Source organism: Hakea prostrata, chromosome 8 (assembly GCF_041222555.1).
Source record: "Hakea prostrata isolate BN-2017 chromosome 8, UWA_Hpros_2, whole genome shotgun sequence".
NCBI lineage: Eukaryota > Viridiplantae > Streptophyta > Magnoliopsida > Proteales > Proteaceae > Hakea > Hakea prostrata.
Window position 1 is genome coordinate 45,960,510 of NC_142607.1, and position 20,568 is coordinate 45,981,077.

A 20,568-nucleotide genomic window follows, 5' to 3' on the forward strand; every position below is an offset into this window, starting at 1 on the left:
TACACGAGGGCATATGCGGAGCTCACAGGGGGGCTAGAGCTTTGGCTTTCAAAATCTTGAGGTAGGGACTCTCTTGGCCAACTATAGTAAAGGATGCGCAAGACTAAGTTCGTCACTGGCGAACCTTGTCGGTACATTCCTTAGTCCAGAAAGCCCTTGCAGTTCCTCTAGTATCAATACTCAACCCAGTTCCTTTCGCGAGGTGGGGAATGGACCTTTTAGGACCATTTCCTTCGGCATCCTGGGGAAGGAAATTCATGATAGTGGCAATTGACTACTTCACCAAGTGGGTGGAGGGAGAAGTAGTGGCCACCATCACGAAAAAACAAATGGAAAAGTTCGTCCTCAACAAAATCGTATACCGTTTTGGTTTGTCGAAGATATTGTTGACCGACAACGGAACTCAATTTGACAACCCTGCCTTCGAAACTTTCTGCAAAACTTATCACATTGACTTCAAGAAGGCGGCGGTGGCATACGCTCAATGTAATGGCCAGGTAGAAGTCACCAATCGGACGCTACTAGATGGCATTAAAAGACGATTGGAGGAAAGTCAAAAGCAATGGGTGGATGAGCTCCCCCATGTTCTGTGGGCCTATCGGACTTCATCAAGAACTCCAACGGGGGAAACTCCCTTTAAATTGTCCTACGGGATAGAGGCCTTGATCCCAGTAGAAATACTGGCAGGATCTCTAAGATCGAAACGCTTCGAAGAAAATCAGAACGAGGAAGGACTTAGAGCAAACTTGGAGTTCATTGACGAAATCCAAGAAGCGGCTTTTTACAGAAACATAGCTTATCAAAAGAAAGTGGCGAAATACTACAATTCTAGGGTAAAAGGCAAAACTTTTCAGCAGGGAGATTTGTTTCTCCGGCAAGTTAATGGATCAGCTCCAAGGCAAAGGAACAAGCTATCTCCAAGATGGGAGGGACCTTATATGAAACCCAGCCCTAACCTTGACCCGAAAACCGTGTTGTTTGTAGGTCCAGCAACCCGAAGTAAGGCAAGAAGTCAGCTTTGGGCCATTCCAGTAAAAGACTTGGTGGCTGGAGTGAAATCCTTGAGTGTTGATGTTAGTGTTCCATTTATGGAAACTGCACCCTGTTGAAGATCGGATTAGTTGATGGACTTGGAGTGCTCTCTGTATTGGTTCAAAGGCATTTCTACCTACTAGGTATGTCACTCTAGGTGTGTGCAAAACCCCTTGATGTTTGGACTTGATCTGAGCCTTCAATTCCCTGTTTTGAAGTTGCTGTTCTGATTGGTCAGTCGACCAATCAATCGACCAATTGATTCTGTTTTTGAAAATTAGGTCGTGGCTACTCTATTTAAATCTAGTCTCGGGAATACTCCGCCTCATCTGCCTCCTAAGCCTCTGGAACGAGTTAGAACTCCATTCTAATCAATTCCATTGCATCCTTGGTTGATATCTCGCAAGAACTCAAGTGATCTTCATCCTCCTGCATCAAAGGTATGTTTATGATCTCTTTTCTTTTCTATCGTTGATTTTCTTTTCTTCAACCTTGTTCTTGATTGAGATCAGGAAGGAGATGCTGCATTCTTGCAACCATCTATTCCATGATCTCATTCGATTCCTTGAGATCTATGATCATCGTCATGATCTCAACCCTAACCAGTTAGATTCTTGAAACCCTAGCCAATTATTTCTTGAAACCCTAACCCTTGTATGATCTTTCTGGAAACCTTTCGGTAACCTCCCATGTGAGGGAAACCTCATGGGTAATATTTAGGTTGATCTAAATTTAATATTCTATAGTTTTTCTTGTTGTTATTGGCCAATAATTTACTTCCCTTCCTCCTGTGATCTCAACCTTTTTATGGGAGCCAAAAAGGGTGAAACCCTAATTCTTGGATATATGTTATTGACCTTGTTAATAGCCAATCAATGTGTTTTCCTTACAAGAATTTTATCCTATCATCGTCTAATTATTTATCCTTGATCATATTGTGTTTTCGTCATGATCCATGATTTAACCTAATTAGGTTAACCTTTTGGTTCCCAAGTTGTAACTTGGAAACTTGGTTTGGGTGATGGTTTGATGTCCTCTATATACTAGGATACTATCATTATAATTTCCCTCTTATTTTGTACCCTTTTGAACCACCAAATTCGGTTTCTTAATCTAAAAATTCTGATTCTTGAAGGCTATCTCTCTCTGTTGGTCGACTCATTGGTCGATCAGGCGATAGACCAATCAGTCGACCAATGAGTACAGCAACCTTATTCTTGGTCTGTTTTGATTGATTTGAGATCTTTCCTTCTATGTATTTTTCCTAACATGTTGTATACACTTGTTTAGGACTTTCTTCTCAGGTTTAGTCAAGGACTTACTTGATTTCCCTAAGTTCCTTTACGAGTTAGAAGGTAAGGATTGTTATTCTGTAATTACATATATTGCATACTCTTGAGTTTATACTTTATGGAACTCTGAGTTTAACTACTGTTCTTGTACTTTATACTTCTGTTGTACTACTGTAAGTAAGTACTGTACTTTACTTATGTTTTCTTTTTCATTATTCAAACTTATAAGAATTGCTTATTACTATATTGTCTAATGATTAGATCATGATTGTATACTCTCGTTTATATGATGATGACTGATCTGGATTGTATCTGATTAGGTATGATTTGGGATTGTGAGGTGTCCTTTTGACACTTCTGTCCTTGGACATTATCGGAAATAGTATGGGATGTTTCCGGGGTTGTCCATCGACGCTTTCCCAAATTATTGATTGTCATACCTAGGGCTGTCTATCAGTGTTTGGCTAGGATGTCCCCGTTATATCAGACCCAAATCGGAAGGGTATTGAGACCGAACGACCCGTGGCAGCAATGGGGATTCACGGGCGCTCAAGACCGGTAACCAACCCGTGAGAGGATGGGAATCACATTGTGGGGGCCATGTATTGGAGGATTGCATATGGTTAGACTTGGGCTCATGGGCACTAAAGACCGGTGAGTTATATCCGTGAGAGGACATGAGAGCTTCCCGTTTACCATATGTGGATAATAACCAATAGGGTTGATGAGTCCGTATTTGAGAGAGTCGGATACGCTGACTTTAGTGGAAAGGATACCGGAAAGGATCCCGAGAGGGGAGGAATGGAAGTATTTGGACCTGAGTTGATGTAACTGAGTAGAAGACTTGCATTGGGCTAGGCTTTTACCCCGACATACGCCAGTACTTAGACCAAATGGTGATGTGAGAGAGAGATGACTTAACCCCCAGCCATGGAATGTCCGAGAGGGATGCTAGACCCACTACCAAACGGAGCCGTATGCGTGACCTACCCAAAGAAGTATGGTGTTATGACTTAAAGCATGTCTGCCAATAGAGACCAGCATTACATAGAGTTTAGATGCATACATACATTATCTTTTTCATACTGTATTGCATCTTGTTATGTTTTGCCACATGTTATTTATGTTATTATGGATTAACTACCTTACTGAGTTTCTTCGAAACTCATTCCTTTTTGTACATTGTTTTGTTAGACTATTTTTTACAGGTACTGACTACTATGATACACCGAAGTGCAAGCCGATGAAGCGTACTACACGCAAGGTGTTGGCGACAATCAAGATTACTCTGATGATCCCTCGTTGATCAAGTTGCGTACCACGATTAAAGGCAACGTGGAATTGGAACATCTCGGTTGGATTGATGAGTCCACTATTTTGAGATGTCATCTTGGATAGACTCTTATGTTTAGTTTATCTTTCTTGTTCCTTTGATTTAGTTGTTATTCCTTTTAGACTTACATACTATGTTCAGTTGTATTTGTGGAGTGAGTTTCGCCCTCACTTTACTTCTTTGATGTCTGAGATATCCGGTATCATTTTTCTCGCATCGATTATATTGTTTATTCATTTCTTGTTTTGAACCTTGTTTATAATATTAAACCTTGATTATTTCCTGTTTATGATTATGTTATTGATTATGTGGGAGGATGATTTCCTCGATACTTGATTTTCGGGGCTGTGGATCACACTTTCGGGTATGCCAGTTAGGGTACCGGCTGGAAGGATGTGACAGATTGGTATCAGAGCCCAAAGTTCAAGGAAATCTAACCACGAAACGATATGAAACATTCTGAGTCATAGATCCGGGTGACTCATCTACTCTTAGATGTGAATAATAGACACTTGGACTAAAAACTGTGTAATGAAGCATAGCCGAATACTTCGAATAATGCACAATAATTATACTTAAACAATTGTCACTTAATGCAATCGAAAAGTGCATAATACATAATAATAAAGTGAAACAAAAAGAACTTTATTAACTTTAATAAAAGTTTTACAACGATTACATCTGAAAAGCATAAAGGAAATCCTAAGTATAGTCTATCTAGGTGATCTCCTCTGATCTCTGTAAGCTCTGAAGTCCTCTGATAGCTGAGTCACCCGATGCACTATCCTATCTTGTCGTGACTCCATCCTCTCATACATCTTCTCTGTCCGACCTCCATCCTCTCCACGTGCAAGTCATCAATCTCATCCGTGCCCGAGATCGGGGCGTCGAACCCGCAGGAAGGGCCACCGTCTCGAAGTGCGATGAAGGAACTCGTGATGCACGGCTTAGTCTCGTGCATCTCGGATCATCTCCGGCCCGATCATCACTATCGGGACCGATATCCTCCTCTCCATCCTCCGACTCCCGCTCCTCATCCTCCGTCTCCTCGTCATCCTCACCCTCGGACCGGGAGATCTCCGCTCTGTTCGGCCTCATCGCGAATGGTCCGAGTTCCGTCGTGTAACCCCGTGAACCGGTGCCATTGGTGTATCCTCGAAACTCACCCCGAAATGCCCGAAGATCAGGTTGTAGCCTCCCAGAGGTTCCGCAGCGGGCCCGGATCCGGCGCTGCATGCTGAATGATGTAAGAAAGGTCGATCTCGAGCCCATGTAGATGTGGTAGATGACTAAGGCCTCTATCACTGTAACCCGATGATGATGTCCGGCGGCCGACGATGCGACCGATGACCTGTGCTGAATCTGTCATCCACCCGTTGTTCCACGGAGTGTAGCATCGGCGACTATCCCACAGTGTGGAGCATATCTCGCGCAGCTCATATGGCATCAAGTAGTCGTCCATGTCTCCCCTCGCAGTATCCACACGCACTGCTCTGGATAGTGAGGAACCCGCAAGATCTTAGCCAATGATCTCGTGGAGAATTGGATCTGTGTCTGAAAGACCCTGCTCCTGAGGACTAGCCGGAGAGGATGTCCTAGATCTCGAGACTCCTCTGTGTAGGTAAGGTTGCTGAAGAACAACCTCACTAGCTCCGGATATATAGGCAAATCCTCTGTGAAGAGAAGTGTCCACTGCAAAGTGTCGAATCTCTGCTGTATCCTGAAGACTCTGAGTTGGCGAAGGTGAAGTAGACATCCCAGCTCAATGCTGCAATAACTGAAGTAGGCCTCGTATAAGATTTCGGCCTGGGGAGTGTCGAATCGCTCTGGTCTCCGGACTACCTGTCTAGGCTCTGAAGGAACCTGACCTCTGCCTCTGAGTGCCCCTACCATGCGACCTCGACCTCGTACTCCTTTAGGCATGGTGAATGTCTGTAGAAGAAGCAAAGACATTGTTGTTAGTGCTATTTTAAGATTTCAGCCAAAAGGGTATTTTCGTAATTTTTCGGAAAATTTCAAATTTGGGGAAAATTTGATTTAAAGATACTAGCATGTGCACGATACTTGGAATTGCATGGCTATGAAGTTTGTTTGAAGGAAATCGATCGAAATCTTGGGTTAAAGTGGAAAATTCAGCAATAAGAATTTGGGGATTTTTGCATTCTAGGTAAAAATTGAATTTTTTAAAAGTTGAAATTGGTTAAATCAAACTATATGGACATATCTACAATATCATCTTGAACATGTAGCATTTGATTTTGTGCGAAAACTCCAAGCGGTTTGTGAGAAAACGAAATTTTTCTAAAGTTAACGATTTCGGTACGAAAACTTTGCGAGAAGTGCAAGAATGTGTTAGAACTTGTTGTCTATGCATGGCATTGTGTTTAAAACCTAGGGAATATGTTTCTAAGTATTCCTAAACATGATTTCTACCAAGTGGATACAAGTAAAACATGGATTTTGTTGAAATGCAAGCATGAGAAGATGTAAATGGAAGAGAAAATGATGGATTTACCTTGTGTGAGATGAATGTAGGTTGTTGTGTTGTTGTTGAAGCACCAAATGACCTCAAGAATACTTGGAAGAACCTTTGGAGTCTTTCTCCATAGCTCTCTCACTGTTAGAAGAAGTTAGAATGAAGTTGGAATGTGAAAATGAGGCTTATAATGCGAATTTTCGTAATTCGTGAGCATTAGTCGACTGGACCAGTCGACTAATCAATCGACCAATGGACCCAGTGAACTCATTTTCTGTTGGATTTTTGGAAAATGTGATTTTTGCCCTATGGTTTGTTGTTGGATGACTATATGGATGTATTTAACTATTTAAGCATGATTTAAATTTTCAAATCATTTGGACTTGTGAATTGTGTTGAAACTTCGAAATTCGGTATTTTGATGTTCTCAGTTTTTGCAGAATGGTTACTCTGAGAAGTGGACGTGGGGAATCTAGTGGTCATGGTCGTGATGAGATACTTGAAGATGGTCATGATCAGCGGACCAATACTGGTGATCAGGGTACCCATGACATACCCAATGCCCCGAATGTTGGAAGCTTTCGTGATATTGCCAATATTATGGGTAATATGATGCAGCAGCAAGCTGCCCAGTTTAACCAAATGATGACGGGTTTCATGACTCTACATAATGAGACTCGTGTAGGTGTTAATGGAAATCTTCATACTGTTGTCCCGAATGCGGGAGGTTTGGCTGGAACTCCTCATACTCGTCTGATGGAGAGTTTTCTGAAGATGCAAGTGCCCAGTTTCACTGGAGTTACCAAGGACCTCTTGTTTCCTAATAAGTGGCTTCGTGAGTTGGAGAAGGCTTTTCGTCATTTGCAATGTACTTAAGCCCAAAAGATTCTGTTTGCTGAACAGAAGTTGCAATATGAAGCTGACGCTTGGTGGACCTCCACTCGGCCTGTTTTGGAAGGTTTACATGCGGGTGTTATAACTTGGGATTTGTTCAAGGAAGCTTTCTGCATGAATTATTTCCCTGAGGCAGTGAAGGATGCGAAAGAAGCTGAGTTTATGGTTCTCCCGCAAGGATCTTTGTCTGTGTTGGAGTACCAACAGAAGTTTGAGGAGCTTCATTTCTTTGCTCCTGATTCTCTGAAGCTTGATCTTGTCAAAGTGAAGAAATTCTTTAAAGGACTGCGCCCTGCCATTAAAGCTTACCTCACTGTCCAGCCTATAGTGAGCTATGCCCAAGTGGTGCAGAACTCGAAGAAGTTGGAAGAAACTGAGAAGGAGAATGCACGTGTGCAAAGGCCCTGGCAGCCCAAGAATCCTGGTTTGGTGGATCGTAATGATCGACATTTTGTGAGACCTACACCCTATCCCACTCCTGCTTTTCAGCCTAGGAGTGTAGGTCAGAGCCCTGGTTTTCAGCAGCCCGGCCAGTTTAGACAGTATGGCGGGAATCGACAATCAGTGAATGCAAATGCTAGGCCTGTGAATGCGAATCCAAGGCCATTGGTTCAGAAGCCCCCTGTTGCGGCTACTTCAGTAGGACTTAGCAACCCTGTTTGCTTTTACTGTAAGCAGACTTGTCACTTTGCTTATGAATGTCTCAAGAAGCCGGCCCAGCAGCCTGCCCCAGTGGTGAAGAGTGCCCCTACTCCTCCCTCTGGTAGAGTGTTCAGTATCTCCAGTACTGAGCAAGATGCGAGCCATGATGTGATCACAGGTACTTTGTCAGTCGCTTCTATTCCTGCATTTGTTTTATTTGATACGGGTGCATTTCATTCGTTCATATCATCTGCATTCATCAAGAAGACTGACCTAATCTCTGAGAAATTATCTAGTTGTTTATTGATTAGTACACCTACTGGTCCTATTGTGAAACTAGATAAAGGGTTAGTTAAATGTCCTGTGTTGATTAGTGAGAAGAACTTGGAAGCCAATTTAGTACTTCTTGAGATGAAGGACTTTGATGTCATTTTGGGAATTGACTGGTTGACAGCCCACAAAGCTGTGTTTCTTTGTTCCTCAAAGAAGATTCAATTCCATGTTTGTGGAAGTCCGGTTTTTGAATTTCAAGGTGAGAAAAGAAGGGTTTGTAGGAAGATACTGTCTGCACTAATGCAAATCTATGTCCTAGTAGATGATGCTTCATCTGAAGGCAAGAGTAAAGTGGAGAAAAGAGTTGACGAAGTCAAGATTGTCTGTGACTTTGTTGATGTCTTCCTTGATGATCTATCGGGAGTGCCTCCGGATAGGGATGTTGAGTTTTCTATTGATCTTATCCCTGGTGCCGCTCCGGTATCTAAGGCTCCATATAGGATGGCTCCTACTGAGCTGAAGGAGTTACAAAACCAGTTGAATGAGCTCATTGATAGAGGTTTTGTACAACCTAGTGTGTCACCTTGGGGAGCTCCGGTTTTGTTCGTCAAGAAGAAGGATGGTAGTATGCGTCTATGCATCGACTATCGTGAGTTGAATAAGCTGACCATCAAGAATAGATACCCTCTGCCCAGAATTGATGATCTCTTCGATCAGTTGAAAGGTGCAGCTGTGTTCTCGAAGATTGACTTGAGATCTGGATATCACCAGTTGAAAGTGAAGCCTAGTGATATCTTCAAGACAGCTTTCCGAACAAGGTACGACCATTAGGAGTTTAGAGTCATGCCTTTCGGATTGACTAATGCTCTTGCATTGTTCATGGACCTCATGAACCGAGTCTTTCACGATGTGCTCGATAAGTTTGTGATCGTCTTCATTGACGATATCCTGATTTATTCGAAGAGTGAAGAAGAGCATGCAAGGCATCTAGATTTCACTTTGCGAAGACTGAGAGAAAATAAGCTTTATGCTAAGTTTATCAAGTGTGATTTCTGGCTCAAGAGTGTAGTATTCCTCGGCCATGTGGTTTCAGCTGAAGGTATTCGTGTTGATCCTGGAAAAGTCCAAGCAGTGGCTGATTAGGAAAGACCGAAGACGGTTACGGAAATAATAAGTTTCCTTGGATTGGCGGGTTACTACAGAAGATTTATTGAGAAATTTTCTCGGATGGCTGCTCCTATGACTAAGTTAACCAGGAAAGAAGAGAAGTTTGTTTGGTCTGACGCTTGTGAGAAGAATTTCCAAGAGTTGAAGGATAGATTGACAAGTGCCCCGGTTTTGACTATACCTGATAGTTCCGGTGGTCTAACAGTCTATACTGATGCGTCAATGATTGGTTTGGGTTGTGTACTGATGCAGCATGGTAAGGTCGTAGCCTATGCTTCTCGGCAATTGAAAGATTATGAGCGGAATTACCCCACCCACGATCTAGAGCTTGCCGCGGTGGTTTTTGCTTTAAAGATTTGGAGACATTACCTCTATGGTGAGAAGATTGCCATTTTCACGGATTATAAGAGTTTCAAGTACTTCTTTACCCAAAAGGAGTTGAATATGAGGCAAAGAAGATGGTTGGAACTAGTTTCTGATTATGATTGTGATATTCAGTATCACCTTAGGAAGGCAAATGTTGTTGCGGATGCTCTTAGTAGGAAGATTCAGAAGAAGACTTTGGATCTGTTTACTTTGAGTCTACCTTTGTTGTCTTCTATTGAAAGTTTTGATTTGGAAGTTGTCCCTGGAGATTCTAATTCTGTTCTTTCTACCATGACGGCAAGATCTGGTATTAGAGATAAGATTGTTGCCTTGCAGAGTTTTGATCAAGAACTTAAGGATAAAGTGGAGAAGATTTCTTCGAATCCTGAGTCGGATCCCGACTTTGGTATATCCATGGATGGTGCTTTATTGTTTAGAGGTTGATTGTGTGTGCCGGCAAATGAGGAAGTTAAGAAGGAAATATTGAAGGAAGCACACCAGTCGATCTTTACAGTACACCCTGGAAGCACCAAGATGTACAAGGACTTGAAGGAACATTTTTGGTGGATTGGTTTGAAGGCCGATGTTGATGATTTTGTTGCCAAGTGTGAGACTTGCCAGCGTGTGAAGGCCGTTCATCAACCTCCATCTGGATTACTTCAACCCCTTCCTGTTCCTAGTTGGAAGTGGGAAGATATCTCTATGGACTTCGTGACTAGCTTGCCTCGGACAAGTAAAGGCAATGACACTGTGTGGGTGATTGTTGATAGGTTGACCAAATCAGCCCATTTTATTCCTATGAAGATCACTCATACTCTGGATAAGCTAGCTAGGCTTTATGTGGACAATGTGGTTCGTCTGCACGGAGTGCCAATGAGTATTGTTTCTGATCGTGATCCTAGGTTTACCTCAAGGTTTTGGAACAGTCTGCAGAAGGCCTTGGGAACCCAATTGAATTTGAGTACAGTTCATCATCCACAGTCTGATGGACAATCTGAGCGGACAATTCAGACCTTGGAAGACATGCTCAGATCTTGTGTGGTGGATATGGGTGGAAATTAGGATGAACACTTAGCTTTGGTTGAGTTTGCCTATAACAACAGTTATCAAGCAACAATAGGCATGGCTCCGTTTAAGGCTTTGTATGGTAATACTTGTAGGACACCATTGTATTGGACTGAGACTGGTGAAAGAAAAGTCTTAGGTCCTGAGATGATTGAAGCTACGAGTGCGATGGTCGATATGATCAGAGAAAGGATTAAGTCTGCTCAGTCAAGACAGAAATCTTATGCTGATAAGAGAAGGACTGATTTAGAATTTCAAGTTGGAGAGAAAGTTTTCTTGAAGGTTTCACCAATGAAGGGTGTGATGAGATTCAATGTTAAAGGAAAGCTTAGCCCTCGTTTCATTGAACCTTTTGAGATTTTGGAGAAGGTTGGACCTGTTGAGTATCGATTGGCATTACCTCCGTCTATTGCTGCTGTGCATAATGTGTTTCATGTTTCGATGCTCTAGAAATATATAGAGACTCTGGAACACATTCTACAGCAAGTACCTGAAGAAGGACTTAGTGCCGATCTCACCTATGATGAAGAGCCAGCCAAAATTTTGGAAAAGAAGGACAAGCAATTGCGGAATCGCACCATCCCTTTGGTAAAGATTCGTTGGAAGAACCATACCCCTGAAGAAGCTTCTTGGGAGAAGGAATAAGATATGAAGGAGAAGTTTCCTCACCTCTTTGGAAGCACAGGTACGCTTTCAATTTCGAGGACAAAATTTCTTTAAGGGGGGAGAATGTGAAACCCAGCCCTAACCTTGACCAGGAAACCGTGTTGTTTGTAGGTCCAGCAACCCGAAGTAAAGTCAAGAAGTCAGCTTTGGGCCATTCCAATAGAAGACTTGGTGGCTGGAGTGAAATCCTTGAGTGTTGATGTCAGTGTTCCATTTATGGAAACTGCACCCTGTTGAAGATCGGATTAGTTGATGGACTTGGAGTGCTCTCTGTATTGGTTCAAAGGCATTTCTACCTACTAGGTATGTCACTCTAGGTGTGTGCAAAACCCCTTGATGTTTGGACTTGATCTGAGCCTTCAATTCCCTGTTTTGAAGTTGCTGTTCTGATTGGTCGACTGAACCAGTCGACCAATCAATCGATCAATTGATTATGTTTTTGAAAATTAGGTCGTGGCTACTCTATTTAAATCTAGTCTCGGGAATACTCCGCCTCATTTGCCTCCTAAGCCTCTGGAACGAGTTAGAACTCCATTCTAATCAATTCCATTGCATCCTTGGTTGATATCTCGCAAGAACTCAAGTGATCTTCATCCTCCTGCATCAAAGGTATGTTTATGATCTCTTTTCTTTTCTATCGTTGATTTTCTTTTCTTCAACCTTGTTCTTGATTGAGATCAGGAAGGAGATGCTGCATTCTTGCAACCATCTATTCCATGATCTCATTCGATTCCTTGAGATCTATGATCATCGTCATGATCTCAACCCTAACTAGTTAGATTCTTGAAACCCTAGCCAATTATTTCTTGAAACCCTAACCCTTGTATGATCTTTTTGGAAACCTTTCGGTAACCTCCCATGTGAGGGAAACCTCATGGGTAATATTTAGGTTGATCTAAATTTAATATTCTATAGTTTTTCTTGTTGTTATTGGCCAATAATTTACTTCCCTTCCTCCTGTGATCTCAACCTTTTTATGGGAGCCAAAAAGGGTGAAACCCTAATTCTTGGATATATGTTATTGACCCTGTTAATAGCCAATCAATGTGTTTTCCTTACAAGAATTTTATCCTATCATCCTCTAATTATTTATCCTTGATCATACTGTGTTTTCGTCATGATCCATGATTTAACCTAATTAGGTTAACCTTTTGGTTCCTAAGTTGTAACTTGGAAACTTGGTTTGGGTGGTGGTTTGATGTCCTCTATATACTAGGATACTACCATTATAGTTTCCCTCTTATTTTGTACCCTTTTGAACCACCAAATTCGGTTTCTTAATCTAAAAATTCTGATTCTTGAAGGCTACTGTCTCTGTTGGTCGACTCATTGGTCGATTGGGGCAGTAGACCAATCAGTCGACCAATGAGTACAACAACCTTATTCTTGGTTTGTTTTGATTGATTTGAGATCTTTCCTTCTATGTATCTTTCCTAACATGTTGTATACACTTGTTTAGGACTTTCTTCTCAGGTTTAGTCAAGGTCTTACTTGATTTCCCTAAGTTCCTTTACGAGTTAGAAGGTAAGGATTGTTATTCTGTAATTACATAGATTGCATACTCTTAAGTTTATACTTTATGGAACTCTGAGTTTAACTACTGTTCTTGTACTTTATACTTTTGTTATACTACTGTAAGTACAGTAGTACTTTACTTATTTTTTCTTTTTCATTATTCAAACTTATAAGAATTGCTTATTACTATATTGTCTAATGATTAGATCATGATTGTATACTCTCGTTTATATGATGATGTGTTGACTGTGTATGTCATGATTGATCTGGGATTGTATCTGATTAGGTATGATTTGGGATTGTGAGGTGTCCTTTTGACACTTCTGTCCTTGGACATTATCGGAAATAGTATGGGATGTTTCCGGGGTTGTCCATCGACGCTTTCCCGAATTATTGATTGTCATACCTAGGGCTATCTAGCAGTGTTTGGTTAGGATGTCCCCGTTATATCAGACCCAAATCGGAAGGGTATTGAGACCGAACGACCCGTGGCAACAATGGGGATTCACGGGCGCTCAAGACCGGTAACCAACCCGTGAGAGGACGGGAATCACATTGTGGGGGCCATGTATTGGAGGGTTGCATATGGTTAGACTTGGGCTCATGGGCACTCAAAGACCGGTGAGTTATATCCGTGAGAGGACATGAGAGCTTCCCATTTACCATATGTGGATAACCAATAGGGTTGATGAGTCCGTATTTGAGAGAGTCGGATACGCTGACTTTAATGGAAAGGATACCGGAGAGGATCCCGAGAGGGGAGGAATGGAAGTATCTGGACCTGAGTTGATGTAATTGAGTAGATGACTTGCATTGGGCTAGGCTTTTACCCTGACATGCGCCAGTACTTAGACCAAATGGTGATGTGAGAGAGAGATGACTTAACCCCCAGCCATGGAATGTCCGAGAGGGATGCCAGACCCACTACCAAACGGAGCCGTATGCGTGACCTACCCAATGAAGTATGGTGCTATGACTTAAAACATGTCTGCCAATAGAGACCAGCATTACATAGAGTTTAAGATGCATACATACATTATCTTTTTCATATTGCATTGCATCTTGTTATGTTTTGCCACATGTTATTTATGTTATTATGGATTAACTACCTTACTCCTTTTTGTACATTGTTTTGTTAGACTATTCTACAGGTACTTACTACTATGAAGAACCATACACCGAAGCGCAAGCCGGTGAAGCGTACTACACGCAAGGTGTTGGCAACAATCAAGATTACTCTGATGATCCCTCAGTTGATCAAGTTGTATACCACGATTAAAAACAACGTGGAATTGGAAAATCTCAGCTGGATTGATGAAGTCCACTATTTTGAAGATGTCATCTATAGGATAGAAGACTCTTTTGTTTAGTTTATCTTTCTTAGTTCCTTTGATTTAGTTGTTATTCCTTTTAGACTTACATACTATGTTCCGCTGTATTTGTGGAGTGAGTTTCTGCCTCACTTTACTTCTTTTGATATCTACAGATATCTGATATCATTTTTCTGCACTCTAAATTATATTGTTTATTCATTTCTTGTTTTGAACCTTGTTTATAATATTAAACCTTGATTATTTCCTGTTTATGATTATGTTATTGATTATGTGGGAGGATGATTTCCTCGATACTTGATCTTCGGGGTTGTGGATCACACTCTCGGGTATGCCAGTTAGGGTACCGGCTGGGAGGATGTTACACCTTACTTGGTCATCCGGGAACTACAGTCGGGAACCTATAAGCTCAGAGATATGGAAGCTAATAGTGATCTCGCTCACGCGTGGAACGCCATGCACCTAAGGAAATTTTACCAGTAAGGGAAGGCGAAAGTACAACTTCAGAGAAATTTCTTGTATAAAAGCTTCCTTGAGAACTGAGTTTACAAAGAACAAGTTTCTTACTACCATTCCACATTTAAGAGGTCAGAAATTACTTTACAACTACTTTTCAATCGGTGAGTCGTTCAGGGAAGTAGGAGGAGAAGCGGTCTGCCCAAGATTATCTTGGGGAGGCGAAAGCAGAGCTCCAGAAAGAGAAACGTTGGCCTCCGAAAAAGGTGTCCCAGGAGTTTGTTCTTGCAGCCAGTTGAAAACTGAAATTTGTAGCCTCTCACAAGTACGAGCATCAAAAGGAGATTCCTTACAAACCAATTGTAAAGATTCCTCCGGGAACCTCTTCACCATATGATCAAAGGCTGTGTCTAAACCAAACTTAAAGCCAGGAATGGCCTTGCTGGCAAGCTCAGCCTTAAAGTCTTCTGAAGCTTTGTACTCATTGATGATCTCCTCGGCATCACGAGAGTTGCGTGTGATCAACTCTTGAACAGACTTCTCGGAAATCGCTAAGTCAACAGCCAATCGATCCTTTTCGGTAGACAATTTGAAATGAGAGGCGGAGATAGATTCAATCTCTTTTTGGAGCTCAGCTATCGTATCATCGGCAGTCTCCTTGTCGTTGCGAAGATGTGATAACTCGGAACTCATCTCCTCTTTTAATGCGGCTTTGGCGGCCAGAGCATCTTTCTCTCGTTGCCTCGCTGTCTCGGCTTCCACCCGGGCTTTGTCCCTGCTTTTCAGGTAATACTCACAGTTTGAGCCAACCTTGCTCAGCTCTAGCTTCGCCAGTTCCTTTTTGGACTTGTCAACCTCTGAGGAAGCTTTTTTTAAACTCCGTTTGAAGGGTCCTGTTCCTCTCCAACTGATAATCCAGATCGTGAGTAAGACTAGAGCGTTCCAAAATGGATGCCCTGTATCTCCTCACATACGACTCCATCAGGCTCAAAGAGCCGTACATATGCTTGTAGAGAAAGAAAAGATCAGGAAAGCTCACAGAAAAAGAAAAAGCTAAAGCACCGAGTGTAAACTGAAACTCAGAACTTACTGAGCGAACTGCGAGTGAACTTTCAAAGGCTGCAAGTCATCACAGGCTTTATGGTTGGCGGGAGCTGTGGCATGCTTTGCCCACACACTCGCTTTTACGGGATCTCCCAAAATCCTATCCCCCTCAAAGAGCTCCCATTGTGGAATCCACCGAGGGGGGAGGGAAGGCAGGGTATCTCCGGTAGATGCCACCATCTCACTTGCGGCTACCAGGCTAGGAGATCCGACTTCAGGTGCGGATGTTGCCTCGGTGGCAAGTGCCACTGTATCAACCGCTGCTGGAGAGATCTGCTCAGGGAGACTCGGGAGAACAATAGCTGGAGGATCGAAATCTTTCCTAGTCTCCTCGGATGGGACCCCACGAATGGGAACCGCTCCTATGACCACTCCCGGAAGAGACAACTCTGGAATGCTGGATGAGATCCGAGTGCAGGGGGCTCCTCAAAGTGCACCACCTTCGTCTTGCCTTTATCTGGAAGGGATGAACCTAGACGTTTGCGATGCACGAGAGGCTCTTCTTCTTCCTCAAGAGTTCCGTCGATCTCCTCAGTGTTGCCTGCGTCCTCTTCTGCTGCTTCCCGATTAATGTCAAACGTTGTTTTCAACTTTGAGTCGGGAGGGACCCTAGCCACAGGGTTCGGAAGTCCATACGTTGGCGATGAGGACCCAACTCCTGTCTCCTTGGCTTTCTCATGTTTCCCCCTAGCCACAGCACGAGAGTCCATGTAGTGTCGAAAAAGGAAATCTTTATTGACGGACATCTTAGGATCTGCAAAAACGCATATACGTCAAGACGACACCAACAAAGGAAAACAGCGAAAGAGGAGAAGGCTTAGGGACTTACCAGCCATGACTTCTCAGAGAATCAGAGGGGCCTCAAACTCCATCTCTCGGCCATGGATGGGGGTCCCCTTCCCAACTATGAAGAGGGAATATAGTCTCAACTCTTCTTTGCTCAGCGAGTGCTTGATATTCATTTGTCGAACAAATTTCTAGCTCGGAGACGGCCAACCTAAAATGAAACTATCGGAAGGGACGCAACAGGCAATGAACCTGACTTTCCACCTTTTGTGGCTGGTAGGAAGAGTTCTCTCCTCAAAGATGTGGAACTTCAGGGAGGAAGTGCCCCGCTTGCAGAAGCTAAACCAACCTTCCTGCTTAAGGGCTTTGAGGAAATAGACAGACCTAAAGACATTCAAATTATAGTCGATGCTCATATTCTTGCAGTATCCCATAAAGCCGACAAGGCTCCTCCAGCCATTGGGCGCCAGCATCCCAGGATTTAGTCCAAAATAAAAAAGAACTTGCATAGCGAAAGCGCAAAGGGGAAGCCTCAGACCGCCCAACATGGAGTCGAAATATAGAGGGATCTCCCCCTTTTTCAGCAAGCATGCCCTCTCGCGAGGGCCAGGAAGCTTGACGGGAAACTCGTCAAGAATCCTGAAGGCAGTCTTCATTAATTGAACGTGATGAGGACGAAGAAGACTGGGAAAGGACAACGGCCCAGAGTTAGGCTCGTCGTCGACATTGTCGCAAACCGGAGGACTCGAAGGGACAACCCCTAAGGTCGCTCCCCTGGTCCTATGGGGTTCTGAAGCTGTATCCTTGCGAACAAGCGATTGGGGTTTCACCGCAAGCCTCGCGGTTGCGGTAGGAGTAGAAGGAACTGAGAGGGATTTGTCGGTGAAGGGATCACTGGAGATCCCATGTTCAGCCCACGACCCTGAAGGAGGAGGAGCACCGGCGACGGTGACAAAACTACGCTTCTTTACCAATTTTCAACCCATGACTCTAGGCAGAGAAGAAAACATACTCAGAAAAGAGACCACCCGACTTGCAAAGGAAGCTCTGAGACGAAGCTTGGAGGAATCGCAGGTGATTTAAGAACACCAATCGGAGAGAGTCCGGCCTGAAGTTGCTATAAATAGCGTAAGACTTCAGGGTTAAATCCAATGAATGCTTCGCCTGCAAGCTTTGATTCCGAGTGTCACTTAAGTGTGTCTCTTCACCCAAGGCGTCAGTTCAGGAAGCGACGTATGCGAAGTGACTCCTGACGACAACCGTAAGGACAGTTGGCACCCATTTGCGCTGGCACCTCGGGAGTCGCCTCCTTTACTTTATACGATGGTCAAAAAATGATAATGGGACTTTTCGAATGATAACCGAGGGAGTTGTCCTTGCTGGCTCGAGGATACTCTTTGTGACCGAAAAGTGTTACAAAGACTAGGGGCTAATGTTATGGGTGACCCGAAGGGAACCACCAAATCAAAATGGTTCGATTGAACCAACCGGACGGTTCGGTGGTTCAAACAAATGTCGCTTGCCAGTTGGAACAAAAGACTTCTCGGATGATGAAGGGCGGTGCAGGAACGGCTCGTTGACAAGCCCAGATGCCCCAGACACCTAGTGGCCCAGTGTCTTTTCAGCAAAGCCAGCGGCCTTTGGGGGATCCTTGATATCTCCTCGTTGGCAGTGCCTCTTAGTATTAATTTCAGCAACAAATGTCTCGTGGGTCGTGCAATGACAAGGGACAGCTTGGATGCTCCACATTCGCTCTAAGACTGCCATGAGGACATCGACACCACTTTTTGTCTCCTTAACCAAGGAACAATGTCACATCAAGTTGATACTTGAGTTGACTCCTTGATTATAAAAGGTGCTCATAGTAGCCCTGAGGACTGCGGTTGCCAGAGGGTGACGTCACCAAGATACATAAGCCATCTCCACTATTGAGCTCCATCACGAAGGGTCAATCGACCTTTGCAGGCAAGGAAGGGTCACACGTTCGTTATAAATAGTGGCGGCACTCCCAGGTATAACCAGAGCTTCTCCAACCATTACTCTCCTTCATAACTCCATGAAAAACATTCCTCCGTGAATCTTTAGCATTTATTCTGCAAGCTTTGATTCTCAGCTTCTTCCTTAAGACTGACTTAATCATTGGAGGGGGCTTCCCGTCCTCTGAGGCGGCCCACTCTCACTTTTGCTTTGCTTTCAGGAAGCTGAGGAGTTCCAGAACCAAGGAGTTGGTCGAGAAGATTGATCTTCCCTTAACATATGGACATATGGTAAGATCATTTGTCTATGTCGTACCTATCATAATTTAAGTATCAGATATTTAAGGGAGCTAACAAGTTAAACATGTATTTAAGAGCAAATCAAAATCCGTGGTCACTTGTGGGCTCCTTGTTGTCTTATTGGTGTCTCCTTGCTTCCCTAGTCAGATGCTTTGGGTGGCCTAGACCCCATGACGACTATGTAAAAGCCACGGGGATTGGTAGGCTTTCAAAAGTTAAGAGAAAATTGCTTGCTTCTGGTTATTGATAAGGTTTACACTTCACATTTGACTGTAGACTCTTTAGACGGAAAGGAATTCCTAATGTAACTCGATTTATTAGATATTTTGAATTCATTAGACAGATATAGTGTATTAGGATATGGGAATAAATTTAGAGTATAGTTTATAGGATATGAGAATGAATTTAGAGTTTACACGCACAAACTCAAACAGAGACACAAGTGCATGCGGGTGCATACTACATGGTTTCACTATTCAAATCAGCTACATGAATCTTTTCTATCACCATTCCCTCTACTTAGGCCATGCTCTTTCCAACCCATGAATAGCCCACTATTTGAACCCACTTTCTAATCCAGCCCTTGTTCTTTTAGTTCCTTGACTTCTTCAACTTGCATTGGTTTGATCTTTGTCATTTATGTAGTCTATTGGTCTTTGTTACACATAACCTAACCTTTTCAGTTAATTTTCTTCATTCTGTTCCATAAAATTCATTGATTTCTACAATTCACTCTTGTTTTTCTGTTCTTATATCTCAATATCCTTATCCTTGCCTACTGTACCACAGATGTTTCATATTCGGAAAGCTCAACACTGTATGGAGCATGATAGGTTGTAATGCTTCCTGGAAAAACTCTCCTCATTAAATTTATGCATTAACTTTTACCATCCTATACGAACTCAAATGGGAATGTCCTCTTTGAAATTTGTTATGGTAATTGTCCATGATAACAGAAAATCATAACTCTATGCGGTATCCCTTGGCCACAACAACTACAAGAAGAAGAAGCCTTATTCCAATTTCCAACTATATGGCTTCCACTACATGGATCCTTGCCTTCCAATCAGCTCTATCTGAGGCATACTAAGCCATGTATCTCCTTTCTCACAACTTCTTCTTTTTAAGTGTAATAATCTAATGATGCCTTTGGAGCTAGATGTTATTTTTATTTTTTAGTGTGGAGAGGGGGGTGGTGGGGTGGAGGGTTGAAGGATGTAGCTGTAGTTGTTTCTTCTGCTTGTGGAATTAGATTTATAGCTCCTCCTGTGCATCTTATTTGCACCAATTTTTTCTTCCCCCCACTTTATCCTGAAGTCTTATCCATCCCCCTGTAGTTTTGTTTTGGTTATTTACATCATCTTTTAATCCAAACAGTTATCACCAGACATACCTTGTCTGGCTTCTCTATATGTTCATAGCTACACATATGGGTTGTAGAAGATTAAAAGAAGTGGAGTGAAATAGGGAAAAAGATGCCAAGTTAAATATACAAACAAAGCATGCTGACAAGTAACTTCCTCTCTTTGGTCCAAATAGAAATTTGAGTTTTAACTTGTTCACTCAAATTAAAATTTTGTGAATCAATGATCATCCAATCTAATTGAGTGATACAAGTGACTTTTTGTTGAGTAGCTTGTGGTTCCCTAGATCCTGGATCTTGATTCAAGTCAGGGGTCAACCTGTAATCCACTGAAAAGCAGCATGGCCCCTAACGCCTTAGTATGTGGTTAGAACATTGTTGGTTCTGTTGGATCACACAATGAAGTTGATAATTTTGTTTCAGGTCATCTGTGGTTTTACTTTCTTGCATTGAGAGGCGGGGGGGGGGGGGGGTTGTTCATGTAGACTTTTGAATAAGTTAGTATTTATTAATATATAGTTTTGTCTTGGA

The 20,568-nt window shown here is 42.7% G+C and overlaps 1 long non-coding RNA gene across 1 annotated transcript in view; it reads left to right on the plus strand.

Annotated features, from left to right (window-relative positions):
* LOC149008200 (uncharacterized) overlaps nucleotides 1–19,876 on the plus strand; it is a 29,168-nt gene extending 9,292 nt beyond the window's left edge. The window contains exon 4 of the long non-coding RNA XR_016175097.1: nucleotides 13,861–19,876. This is a non-coding gene — a long non-coding RNA (uncharacterized LOC149008200). The remainder of the gene's footprint in view (nucleotides 1–13,860) is intronic.
* The last annotated feature ends 692 nt before the right edge of the window (nucleotides 19,877–20,568 follow it).